Consider the following 14,551-nt stretch of genomic DNA (forward strand, 5'->3'; position numbering starts at 1 on the left):
TACCAAGCAGTTATGCAGAATCTGGGAGCATCAGTCATGCCAATGAGTAAATCATTATCTTAATCAGGGGTCTGCGCGCGTTGCATATGATTTATCTTTTAAAACAGGGGCAGAGTGAGAAACATCAAAGGGGAACTGGGATGCTGCTAATTTTCAGCCCGGGCGAACGTGGAGGAGTGTTTGGATTTGCGCCTCTCTGCACTTCAAAGGGCGGCGCCTTTAAAGGTCTGGGTTTATTTTGACATGGATTTGCCGAGGTGAATGAGAATCAAGCACCCGCTCCAGACACTAAAGAACTCCGACTCCTTCCCTCACAAAAAGAAAGAAACACGAGAAAATTCAATAATGCCTCCGAGAGGGAGGATTACCTGAGGAGATGGTGCAGACATCTACAGTGCGCAGCTCAGGGCAAACTCTCAAGTGCCCTCTGCAGAAAAAGTCTAAAAGACGGTACTCAAAATGCACATCAAAACGTGACTTTGAAGCAATGGGAGGCAATTAACCCCGTGAGCTCAAAATTACCAATTGCTGCGATGTGGCACTTTAAAAAAAAAAGGGAACATCTTTAATGAACTGATGGAAATGTGAGACAACCTATTTATGTCAGTCTCTGAGTTAAGTAGGATAACCCCCACGAGAAGCGTCAGCTCCACCGCAGGAAATGTTTGCGATACATTATTTGTTCTTCTTCCTACTTCTGAAGAACACACGAACAGCACAGAACAAAAAAAAAACAGGCGTTCTGGCTCCGTCAGAATTTTAATTAAGCCGCGCAGCACAAAGCGTGATGAGGTTTTTCCCAAATTTTAAACGGGTTGCAAATACATTTTTCTCACACTTGTGTTTTTTTTCTGGGGTTTTATTCCCCTAAATGCAACTGAAGCAAATGCAATAAAACGTAATTTTGAAATATAAACCCAAATCCAAAACCCAAACGAAAAAGGCCTTTCAATTTGACGTTGCACATATGCATACACCTGTGAGCACAGGTGAACTGGATTTCATTTTGATTCCTATTTGGTCAGTGTCATTCGTCTTTATCGTTCACTTTTCAATATTTGCGTTTTTCAAATACATTAATTCTTCCTTGCTGTTGTAAAAAGCCTTTCTGGTATTTTACGGAACATAACGTAAATTCAAGAATCTTGTTATTTCGCCACTTCGTCTAATCTCTTCAAAGAATCGCGCTAATTGGGGCTACGATGATTGCAGGACTAGCGGTACACCTCCAGAAGTAGCTCTTAAAGTCTCAGAAGGACTTATCCTCCGGAAGCACAAATTCACTCTGCTCCGGGGTGATATTGTGGGAACGGTAGCTCTGCTCGCTCAGTCAAAGCTGAACAAGCAAATGGAAAAGCAGACGTGTGCCTTCACTTGTCTTTGTTTATTAATCTGCAGGTGTTCGAGAAAAAGGAGTGTTTCCATACATAATTACTTTTCCACCGTGTCACCGAGGCGAGAGCACACCGTCGTGCCGTGATCACCGTTCACACACGACTCCCAGCTCAGCCATCAATACCTGCCTGCTTCCGCGACAAAGACCAAGGGAATCGTGCTCAGTCAACACCCCGGGCTGTGAGCTGTACAATTATGAGGGAAACATTGTTTCACCAACAATTTTGTATCTTTTACTGAAAACCCATGATTCATTTCACAGAAGATTTATCACGCCTTAATCCTGCAGGATAAAGTTAAGATTCTGATCTTTTCAAGATATTGTTTTATGGAGGGATTTAAACCAGTTCTCCCACAGCAGACGCCAAGATTACACAGTGATTATAAGCAACTCAATATTGTATGACAGCCCTTCCGTGTGAGGGACTTACAATCATGTTTCATTAATTCGGCTTGAACGAAGCCTCATTTCAAGCCTTGAGAAGCTTAAGATTTATGTGAAATTAATAACATAACAGATGTCTTCACAATTTAGTTCCTCTGAAAAAAAAAAACTGATTACCTCAAAAACTTCAATGCTTTAAAATGCAGACAGAGGAAAGCTATACTCCTGGGCAAAATGTTATTCATTTAAATCATTCATACCCAAGGACTACCAGGAATTAAAATGTCAGATTTATATTAAAAGTGGTATTCAACCCTGTTACATTGTTATAAACAGAAGCGCGCTACACTTTCATATTAATAAGCTGTGTGTTCGATATTTAAGCTTAACGTGTACAAAGATAAAATCTATCTTTTGATAATCACTTTGAGAAAAAAAGCAAGGCTCTGGGGAGCATAGAGGAGAATATGCAGGAAGCTTTGTTTCTGATAATTTAATCATTTTTTTTTCCTCAAAGGAAAACAAAATGCATCTTTGCTTGCACAAATTTCAACACTTTATAAAAGATCTGGGGCTGTCTCCACCGCACAGAACAGCCTCAGGCCAAATGCTCTTCTTTCTCTGTGCTGAATAAGGTGCTTTAAGCACTGACTTATTTCAAAATTCAATTCCTTTATCTTGGCTCTGGCAACACTAGGTGCTTTACAAGATGAATTTTAACGCATGCATGAGTAAGGTTTATCTCTTCCCAGATTGTCTCTGCTATTGCCTCTGAAAGTAAGAAACAATAATTGAAAGAAAAATTATCTCTTAGCTTGCTTTTTGATCCGATATGCTGAAGGGCATGAAGCACAATACTTTCTTTCTAATTTTTTTATTATTTTTTTTTATTCAAACATTCAAATGCAGGCGATCGGGCAAGCTCTATAACAGTTTATGTATGCAGATTTATCACATTAATTCTGGAAAATTGACATGACATATGCCTATTACAAGCAGTGGATTATTAGAATATTTGCAGCAATGAGCTTTTTGATTGCAGTGGAGATGGTTCACTTAACATCTGAAATATGCAATTCTACTCCATTTTTAAACCAACAGCTTTGTGTTACTTGTTCTTTTTTTCCAAACTGCTGCCTTTGTACCTAGCTAGCAGCTTTTTGTATGAATTGTTTTAAGAATGGATTACAAAGAATTAGGCAAGTCCTTTAGTTTAGGCACACTGCGAGGAGGCAAATATTTTCATTTGCACTATGGCTGTACCAGCAAGTGGCTTTATAAAGGCAGGAACCATTTATACAGCACCAACGCATGGGCATTCTCTAAAGTGATGGAACAGGGACCGATCTGTAAGCCCCTCTGTCTTTGATTGTTAAACTGAGCTCTCCTGCAGTTTGTGGTTATGAAACAGAGAGACGCTGTTCAAAGGGCGTCTAAGAAAAGTGAAAATATCCAGATGGATGTTGAGCTTGTGCCCTGCGGACTGTCTGGAAGGCGGGGGCTCAAACCATTCCAGCACACTGTAAAAGCTCCTTGGAAAGAGTTAAAATGGGGAGCCTCACCCCTGAATTGGACTCAACGGTGCATCACTCATGGGGCCCTGCCACTCAGTGGGTCCCCTACCTACCCTCATTCATTTCCTTTTTTTTTAATTATATAATGTTAGCATGCCCAAAGGGGTTGGGCAACCAGTTGACCTTGGACCCCTAGAGGATTTCTTTCTCCTTACTAAGGAGTTTTTGGTTCCTCTCCTCCGTTGTCTTCTGGTCTTCTGTTCTGTATTGACAACATGTATGGTTACTTGCGTTGTTAAGCGCCTTGGGGCAACCTTGTTGTGAAAGGCGCTATATAAAAATACATTGAAATGAATATGTAACACTCAGAGGGACCCTTTGGGATAGAAAAGAGCCGTAGGGATGCAATGGAGTGCTTCATTTCACTACTCTTCATCACATCTGGATAAGCTAAACTGCTCCATTCAGTCAGTGGGTTGAGCTGTGGAACAACCGACACTGCTTTGCTTCCAGTGTAAACTGGGATATAACAAAAGTACAAAAAGATTCAACTAAAGATAAAACTAAAGTACATCAAAATAAAACTGCTTGTGTAGGCATGTGAATACAGAAAAAAAAGAGATGATCCTCTGTATAATATAAAAGTTAATATTAATGGTAAAGACCTTACATGTACATTTGGAACATGATCATAAAAAGGAGAAACACCTCTGAACTGGACTCCGTTGCTAGCTGCTAAATAAATATCACTACATGTGCCTTTGACTCCTTTAGTTCATTTTTCTATGTTTAGTCATTTGTCAAACATATTACATACAGTATCTTTAGTCAAAATCTGGATTTGAGTTTTGAGTGGCCCTCTCTGTTATAGCTCTACTGTAGTTCTTTCCTTCAATCGGTGGCTAGATAGAGCATTTTTGATGTTTAACACGCTGAAAAATGATTCACTGTTGTATAAAAGGGCCATTTTGAAAAGTCTAATTTTCAATAGTTGCTCGGTGGAATTCAATTAAATATTCTCTCTTCTTTCCTGTCGTCCAGCTGTAGATTTCTATTTTCGCTGCCTTGTTTCAGCTCGATTGTTGGAGCTGATTCGTTCCGTCAGGCTGCCCAGCGTCTGAATGACGAACAAAAACCACCATTCGTCTTTTAGCAAATGAGAGTTGCTATGAAATTTAAAATCTTTGAGAGGCCTAGAAAGTCATCTATTAGACGAAAACAAAGAAAACAGAGGGATTATTAACATGGATGTTGCTGTAATGCATAATTTAACTCTTCTCAATAGCTCATCTGGGAGCACGTGGTTCTAAGGAATCCTAAGCACTCAAATAATTTGAAAATGAGACAAAAGTTTTATTAGTTCATTGTCAATTCAAAAATGAATCAATGGACAGATAAAGCAGTGTGTCATTAAACATTTTTATACATATATATATTGAACTCTATTTTGCTTTCAGTATGAGCCCTGTGTAAAAATAGGCAATCCCTTCTGAATAATAGAATCCAAGTTAATAAGCTAATAAAATAAAAAAATGGCTCTGGGACATTACAGAGCATAAATGAAAAGCCCTGAAATAGTTTCTAATTCAATCAAAATCTGAAAACCTTTCAAAGGTCTTGTTGCTTTCTTTTTTGCTGCTCAACACTCCAGTGAGTCTATTATCCAGGAAACTCGCACTGAAAACTGCCCGTGTCCTGTGAAAGTAATGCATGTGTTAGAACGACCTTCAGTTCATTACAACTGGTTTGTCTATTTTTTAAAACCCAAGAATGTAGGAAATCATGGCGACAATGTGTTGTACAAGGCTTCACACCACTCACACCCAAGTCAGGAGGACCTTGTGGTCCCACACTTCAGAAACTGGGCAGATGTCTGTGTTTATTTTATTGTTCATGAGGAATATTTCATTTCTCTGGCTGGTGGTAACAGTGTTTTGTAGTTGTTGTTTTGATATTTCTCCTAAATATTTACTTCTGCACATGTATTTGAAATTTAAACTTACTGAAGAAAGGAAGTTTCGGAGCAACAGAACTGACAAAGCTGATAATCACATTCCAACACTCTCAGCTTCCCGTTAAACCATTGTTATTGATTTTTATTGATTATCGACTGATTATTTCAGGCCGTAAACGTTATTGGACCCTTCTGAGTCTAGGATTTACCTACTGCACAAAGGTTCTGGCTGTGACGAACTCATAAGTATTTGTATAAAAATCACCAAAGAATATTCCACTCCATTACATTAAACAGGACAAGAATAAAACCAAAGCTCACACAAAAACCCAGTCCCTTATCATCGCAACTGGCACGATCTTTAGAAATATAAGACAGGTTTCCAAAGGAAAGGAGAAAGATGTTAAGGGGGGCAATTGAAAAAGTAAAGAACGGTAAAAAAATGCATCCTTCATGAAAGGCAACCCAACAATATATAAAAAAAATGTTTTGCAGTCCTAAAAACATTTTGGCAGTCATGTCCTACTGATACTTAATTAGTTTCTATCCTGGAGGCTCTGTGAACTGTTTTGGAGAAAGGACTGGGGGGAGTCTTATCTCTGTCAAGGTGTTCATTTACTAATAAATGGAGGGTAAGAAGAGAATTATATTGATGTGATAGCTGTGGTCAGGGCCTGAGGGGAGATCTCCGCCACAGAGAGTGGAAGGGCTGGCCTCTCTCCAGCGTTAACTGTAGTTATTGCACTCATCCCATGAAGAGAACATCCATCTCCTGCTCTGCTCTGACACTTCATTTATTCCCACATTCATTTGTCATGTCCCCAATCACGAAAATGAATAGAAACTTTCTGGCATGATGGATAGTGTTTCTAATTAAGACTAAAGAAGAGATCTGGACTCAAGTAGAGCTGCGATCTTTCTCCTCTTTTCTTTTTGTTCTTTCTAATAAGAAAGCGAGCATAGCCAAGTTCGTGAGTAATGTCCCTTGAAGACATCCGCTGTCTGCTGGAGGTCATTTGACCTTGGCTGGGGGGGGAGGAAGAAAGGGGAGGCAGTTTTAAACCCAAGATGTTTTTTCTGGTTTGTTTGTTTGTTTGGTATGTTGTTCGAAACACAGACCACATGGTGCTGAGAAATGCTTTTGAAGAAATCTCCTAAGAGATCAGCCATTCAAATAGGACAAATTAAATGACCATGTGAGAGAGGATGGGGCCACTTTTCATCACGAAACTGCAGCATTGTTTTACATTAAAGAGCCAATGAAGATTTTCACTGGTGTGGCTTACAGTTAATATACAACATATTTCCCCTGTGCCTAAAGTGCTTTGAGGATTTCTCTTTCGCATTCCAAGTCATTTTTGCTAACGTTTTGGTCTTCAATTTACAACATATCATAGACCCAAAAGTTTTTAACATAATATGTTAATGGTTTTTAATATCATTACCGGGTCAGCTTCCATGTTTTGGAATGAATCTGTAATCGCTGGGAAACGTGCAATGTGTCTCTCTCAAACAGCGGTTTCAGGTGCAGTGCCAGGCACTCACAGCAGAAGATACAGGCCAGGCCCAAAGCGACATCTGAGAGGTAGTCTGTCCTCTCTTGGCTGCGATGAAAACAAAAGAAGATGCTGAGGAAATGCAGTTCTCGTTCTCATCATTAAACCATATTATCTTAAGGTGTCACTAAAACCTTTACTCGATTCCAGGAGTGGTACCTCCTTGCCACCTTCTAACACGAGATCTCAGGAGCCCAGCCCAGCCCAGCCCAGCCTGGTCAGTACAGGGATGGGAGAGCTCTAAAGAAACCCAGGTTGCTGCTGTAAGCAGTGGTGGTCCAGTAGGTGGCGCTCTTCCCCCTTCCAAACCAATGCACTAATATGGTGACCGAGGACAATGTGCTGTCCTTTGAATCTGACATCTTAACTATTTGATCTTTAAAGATCCCATAGCACTAAACATAAGAGTAGAGGTATTAACCTCAGAGTCCTAGCCTCAATATGCTGTATTTTGGGCTTGTATAATCTGGCTTTAACAAAGTTTCCCATGCAATTTCTTACATCCCCCACCTGACGGTCTTTGCGGTGGGGCTGCTGATGCAGAGTAGATGTTGTGTGTCACCCACATGAGAACTGCACTGCAGTAGTGGATGAAGCCTCTTATTCCATGGGTGAAGAGCTCAATGTAATTATCGATAACTAGGTACACTACATAGCCAATCTGCATTGCCAAATCCCCTCTCTTTTCATCTGGCAATTAAACTTCAACAGCTGCACTTTTTTTATGGATTCACAGTCAGCGTTACACAGTATGTAACTCACATGTGTTGCACGTGTTATTTGCCACGGACAGGATATCAACCGCACACCGTATCCACAGGTAGCAAAGATTCCACAAGCCTGTTCCTGAGCTCATCTTTTCCCAAGCCTCACAGCTGGGAGCCAGGAGTGTGCGGGGGGAGATGATGCTCCAGGTGTTCGGCAGGGTCCTCAAGCAGACCAAAACCAAGCAAAAGCAGCAAACACAAGCCTGCTACTTATCTCTCCCTCCATATGGTGCATGCTGCAGATCCAGGAGAGGTCGTTATTGAATCAGGCAGAGGTAATAGGCCCGATTATACAATGTTAATGTGCTATACTGGGGAATATGTAGAGGTTTTCTTGAAGACTGGAGGTATGTGTGGGGATTAATAGAGCTCAGAAATGAATGAAAGCATGAACTCAAGCATTAGCAATGAGAGGAAGAACAGGCAGGCCCAGAACTTGAAAGTTAATCATTTCAGAAGGTATGGAGAGGCAGGATAATATTAGAGAAAAGAAGAGTATTTACGGAATTAAACAGAGTGTGACGCGCGGGCTTTGTATTTTCAACATGCCAGAAGAGGGGAAGAATTGACAGTATCTGGGACATTAACAGCAGAGAAAAAAAATCAATTACTGTGAAATGATCCACACTACTCCCTGGCCATCCAATCCAAGCAATAGGATAAACAAGCCTTTTAGACTTCTTTCCATTATTGCATTACAGATCATTACAAATAATAAAGATAATTATGTGTTAAAAGATAAATCTGCGCATTCTGTCAAAATTAACAAAGATGGAAATTACTCCTTTAAAACTATCTCTAAGGGCTTGCCAGTCAAATATATATATATTTTTTAAATATCAATGCTGAGAACTGACCTCCAAGAGCCTCATTTTGAGATAGAGGTCGCAGATTACAATAACATCAACCGCTTTAGGTTAAGCGCCATCCTTATTCACAAAGTTCATGGCTATAAAATGCAGAAATAAATATGACCTCTACTGAGCTGTTTTGTAACCTGTTATTTTTCCTCTGACGGAGCATTCCCTGAGCAATTGTGACATGATGGGACAGGAGCTTGCTGAGAGTGACACATGGAAACACTACGCTCGGTAAACTAGGGATCAGAAGGGCAGGTGGTGCAGTTTTCAACACACACCTTCGGTTTGCTTTTTAAGTTAGCGCTCAGATCTGCTGTTACTGCTACAGAGGGCTTATCACATATCTTTACATAAATATTTATGGGCCAACCTAATGTCTATGTTCATAACTAGTCATTTTCGAATTGTAATAAAATAACACATCCACAGTATAAAATCATTGCACAAGGGTATAAAGCATGTCAGTGAATCCATTTTAAAAAAAAATATCTGCCATATCGCTCTGCAACTCACAACTAGTAACCCCCTGAAGTTAAGCAGGTGTGAGCCTGGTCAGTACCTGTGTGGGAGACCCCCTGGGAAAGCTAAGGTTGCTGCTGGAAAAGGTGTTAGTGTGAACAGCAGGGGGTGCTCACACTGTGGTCTATGTGGGTCCTAATGCCCCAGTAAAGGTGCCGTCCTGATGATCTGTGGTTGTTAAAAATCCCAATGTTTTTTTCTAAAAAAAAGTAGGGGTGTTACCCCAGTATCCTGGCCAAATTTCCCCCTGGTCTTTACCAATTATGGCTCCTAATAATCCCCATCTCTGAACTGGCTTCATCACTTTGCTCTCGTCCCCACTGAGAGCTGGTGTGTGGGGAGTGCACTGGCGCACTATGGCTGCCGTCACATCATCCAGGTGGTGCTGCACACTGGTGGTGGTGGAGGGGATCCCCATTACCTCTAGAATTCTTTGAGTGGTGTGTCCCGAAAAGTGCTATATAAGTGTAAGCAATTATTATTATAATATTTTCGTTATCCTTTTTGTAATTTCTTAATGCTTCATAAAATAGCATTAGGCCCTAAATAAACTATGTAAAACACATTAACAAAGCCTTATAACCCAAAGAGGAGAGTTACATTGTTTACAAATGGTAGTATATCAGAAAAACATTTAGAAAGTATAATAGAGGTAATGTAACAAATACAATATCTGAACACACCTGGCATTCATTTAAAGCAAAAACTGTATAATTTACTTTTGGTGGCTGATACATGGCCTTATTTTTTGTAAAATGTTTTAAACTTGACAGAAGTAATAGGAACTGAGGGTTAGAGAATTTCTTCTGCTGAAAGGCCCTTTTGCACTTTTTATCTTGAACACCACCTAAAAGAAACCACTTAGTAAAATAAACTATTGTAAGGTTCTTTATAAAGAATGCCACTTTTCTTCAAGTAAACTGTTACTAGAAAAAAATTCAAAGGGTAACTTTCCAGACCTAATTTGCATAATCATTCAGTAATTCAGTATATTGCACATAGCATAGTACAAGAAATGCTAGTGTAAATTCACTTTGTAGCATGCACAAATCAGCCCCATCTTTCTTTGTTTAGAAGCCAAATAAGAATAATATGTGTCACATTGAAGCAGCTGTAGGCAGCTTACCTTTGGACCAAAAAGTTCATTAAATATGTCCACCATAGTAAACCACAGAATTGACCTCAATTGGAAAAAAAACCATTTCAGCAGGTTTACCACCAGCACAGCCCCCTTAATCCAATGTTCTGGCAGATAACATGGAAAAATGTACAATTTGTTTTTCTGATGACAATCTGTTTACTTCACCACAACAAGGATACAACAAGGATAAGAACCTTCTGTCGCAAATATCCAAAGAATACGTGACTGCCCCGAATAATTCTTGAGTGTTTACAGCTTGTAAGCCTTGATTTGCATCAGTCTCTTTCTTTAACACTTGTTTCTTTGACACTACTTGGCCTGATCAAACACAAACATCGCTGTTACACATCTCATACATTTCCTAATGACACTGTTTGTGCGTGTACTGCAGATAAAGAACAGTGCCCTTGTAATACCATTGATAAAAAAAAAGATTTTTTTGTAGATTGTACAGATACACACAAAAATCTTGTCAGAAATCTCACAGCTGTAGCATTGGCCGCAGACTGCAGGCCTGTTCTCACCATTTTAATAACACAAAACAGGAGGTTGCGGCTAAGAGCAGAAATTCTCTTGGAGGCACAAGAATGGGTGAAATGTAGCCTCTGTATAATAAATAAACACACGCTAATGTATCAACACCCTTAGATGAAACATCAGCACAGGGCATTATGGAGGATAATCCTTCTCTCTCCGCTACATAATTTGATCATTCTTATTGGCTTACCTCTGTCACATAAAACAACGAATAGACTGCTCACAATTGATGACTGTATAGAAATGCATATTAGCAAAAAGGTTTCCATTTAGTGCCCTAGTCTCCGTGTTAAAGGTGACAGACATGATGGATATGACACTATACAGTAAATTTATCTTCAAAATGGGGTAATTACACACTGAATGCATGGATGACAGTCTGCTTTTACAATGATAGCTTATAGGACATTATATATATATAGATGTCTTATTTGCCTGCTGTGGAAGATCCTAGCTTCTGGGAGCAGGGTCAAAGGACACTCACACACAAACGCTTATTGTGAAATCCTGGAGGGTTCCTGTTCTTTATTTAAAGAATGACACCTCTCATCAAAAACAAAACACCTCAACATAGGTGTTTAAAAAAAACGACTTAGAGCAAGAACTACCCTTCAACTAACACAAAACCAAATATTTTACATTCCAAGTAAGATTTCTGTCCAGAACTAAAATTCCGTGCTAAAGTACTACAACTTCCCCATGGTCCTGAACAGCCCTCCTCACCTCACTCCCCCTCCAATAAGGAACCCATTCCAGAAGGCGCATTTCAGCTAATTGATCAATAATAAAATTCGTCAGTTTAACACACCACCAGGTGACACAATTTGGACGCCAATTTCTTCTGGCTTGCAGAGGCAGGGTCATGGTTATTGCAGTCTTACCATGGGAGCCCTGCCACTAAGCACCAGTGGCCTTCTTACTTGCCAGTTCTGGAGCGTTCGGAAGTTGGCCTTTGTCTGGAAATCTGCATTGGAAAGGCAGAAATGGAAGTGGGCTTGAGAACCTCTCAATGCTTCAGAAGGGAAAGTTGAACTAACGCAGTCATCTTAAGGTTATTGTTCCAACCAGGTTCTCAGTCATATAGTCATGTAGCATATTAATTATACAACTAATGAATTAGTTACATGATACACCTAACCAGATTTACAGGTAACCATTCCTTGAGGTGAAGCGAATGACTTGTGTAATCAACTGTAAATGACCCTAAGTAAATCCTATGCAAGTTTAATTTAAAAAAATAATCAGGTTAATTGTTTAATTGACAGTTCAGGTCAGAACGGAAATCAGAAGATAAGACTCTCCTGGAACTCCTGAACTGGTGCTTGTCCTCATACTGACAAGTCTTGCCCTCCAGAAGAATGAGCACCTCTGCAGGAGAACCCCCTACACTTTGATCAAGAGCCAAGAGCCAATGTCAGTGCTATGATTTCACACACAAGCAACTCCCGGTTTACGTAAAGAAACAGAGTGGAAACCTATTGAGAAAGGCTATATAAAACTATAGTAGTTCAGGTGGGTAGCTGCGTCAGCATGCGTACGCTGCAAAGGAACAAGTAACAGGTTTATTCCATGCTGAAAAGAGAATAAAGAAAACACAACCGAAACGTTCCTCTTGTTCCTATATAAAACTATATATAGTTTTATATAGGAACTATATATAGTTCTTAGGGTAAGAGATGCTTAAGTAATCACATTCTTTCTTCTTCTGACTTAGGGGCTAGTCAACCAACCAGGAATGTTCTGTTTAAATCTGACCTGTCTAAGAGACAAGTAGACACATCCATGAAATTTGCTCTATTTCTGTGGGTTTTGAAGGGGCATCATGTTTTTAAAACTACAAACAACCTACCTAAATATTAATTTCTCATTCATTTTATTGCAGTTGTATTTCCCAAACCAATTTGATAGATACCACCCCTGGAACTGCCACCGATTGCATGTTTTGGTTTATATTTGCCCCGAATCCATCTCATTCCCACCTGTCGCAGTCCTGTGTCCCTGCTGGAGATGTGGAAATTTCACAGCTCGGGGATGACCTGATGGTGCATACATGGAGCACACTAGAGACTGCATCCAATTTCAGCCTCCTCACACATTCATTAAAACCTCTTTAACAAATCCAAGGGGGGAAACTGTTCATGTGATTGGGGAAGCTGCACTCTCCCACATACATGCTGCCCATCGTGCTATCAAAGAGGAGGCGAAGTCCACTTGTGCATCTATTCACATTCATGGGCATGGAAGCAGCAGCTTCCACTGAAATAAACAAGTGAGGAAGACTTACTTCTCAGAGAGTTTCAGTGTACCATTGGCACACCATGGTACCCCCCCCAACAACTCCATCGTCACCTGTACCTCCTATCTGACTGAGCCTTTGAAATCCTCACTTAATTCCTTAAGTGACAAATATGGAAAAATGGTCTTTTCCACACAGACAGCACCACAGCAAAGGAAGCTGGTACACTCACCATATAAAGTACATACAAGTATGTCTAGATTGAGAAACTTGGAAAATAGAGCTTTCAAGCCTCATAAGAGCACAAGGTGAGAGGTGAGAGGAGGCCATGCCACAACACATAACCCAGAATCAGCAGGTTAAGACTGTGTTTCAGTGGTCTGTCCCTGCACCTGACTTGTCCCTGCACCTGACCCCTCCAGGATCTTGTGATGTACTGGTGGTCCCCTTTCAGAGAGGCCTGCACAGTCTGATTTAAAAAAAACAGTCTATCACAGAGGTAGCAATTAACAAAATATCTTCTGTTCCTCTTCATCTCCCATTGAGCCTTCAAGTCTTCCGTGATGCCCCAGGAAGAACTGGACCTGCAGAGCTCCTGAAAACTCCATTATTCCTCCTTAGAAACAGCTATCCACAGTACACCCAGAGACTCCCTAAACCAGGCTCATCCTTCAATTACAGCCAGGCTTCCCCTTTGATAGGAAGATAAGTCCCTCATCTCCTCAGAGACCTACTGGCACACTTTACACAACTTAACCCTCGACACCAGGTTACCAGTTATAGTCAGCACTACTTAACACATTCTCCATAGGCTCTGCAGACTCAAGTTAAATCCAATAATACTTGGTAGTGACAAAATGCTAAATTCAATCTGGATCTATCATTGATTGACTAAATCTAGTCCATAACAAAAACAATCCTTGCAAGTTTCTTCCATTGACTCTCTTAAATTCCTCAATATCTGGAAATAGTAATAAAGGCTGACCAGTAATGTTTAAGCACAGGAGTAAAGGATTTAAAGGTACTCTATCTACAGTACACTCCTTACCGATTGTTTATTCCCAACTCCCTCCCTGTACTGCAGGATCTTAGACACAGCCCCCAGCCCTCTGCACATGACTGCTAATTGCTATCCCAATTGCTGCTCCTGTGGAATGTCCCAATGTCCAGTGGGCCAATCACGTGAACCCCATTTTCACCTGTGAAATCTGCCCATCAGCCAATTAAAACAGTTGTGTCCAATTGATTTCCACCAGGTGGAGGTTTCAGTCAAGCTTCAGTTGGCACCATTGCACACTGATCTTGCACATTTGATTGATAAAAGCTTATTGATTCAAGTGTCTCGACTCCCTAGCTGAACATACTTAAAGTGTGTTCAGTACAGGTGTAGGTCTTTATATCGAGTGTAAAGAAAATCGAACCCAGTTGGAGCACGATATTGCCCCAACTGACAGCTGTAGATTCCAGTTTTTCTGCTCACTGCTAGATATACGATATTATAGAAAATGCTGTTTCCTCTGATTTTATTTTCAATGGAAATACAGCTTTTAAACTTCCTCAGGTTTGAAACGCTTCATCATATATCTTCTGGGATTGTGGATTCTGCGCCTGCTGACTGAAATTACCTTTTTACAGCTTTGTCAGGTTCAATGTTTAGGTAAATGTGACAGTCAGGATTTTTTTTTCT

The 14,551-nt window shown here is 40.3% G+C and overlaps 1 long non-coding RNA gene across 2 annotated transcripts in view; it reads right to left on the reverse strand.

Moving 5' to 3' along the window:
- LOC107080052 (uncharacterized) overlaps window positions 1-14,551 on the reverse strand; it is a 49,678-nt gene that overhangs the window by 21,364 nt on the left and 13,763 nt on the right. Inside the window, exon 1 of one of the 2 annotated variants that reach the window (XR_001480953.2) lies at window positions 369-431. The exons of the other annotated variant lie outside the window; for it this stretch is intronic. This is a non-coding gene — a long non-coding RNA (uncharacterized lncRNA). Of the gene's footprint in view, window positions 1-368; window positions 432-14,551 lie in introns of those variants that run through there. 2 annotated transcript variants of the gene reach the window in all.

Source organism: Lepisosteus oculatus, chromosome 20 (genome assembly GCF_040954835.1).
Source record: "Lepisosteus oculatus isolate fLepOcu1 chromosome 20, fLepOcu1.hap2, whole genome shotgun sequence".
Lineage (NCBI taxonomy): Eukaryota > Metazoa > Chordata > Actinopteri > Semionotiformes > Lepisosteidae > Lepisosteus > Lepisosteus oculatus.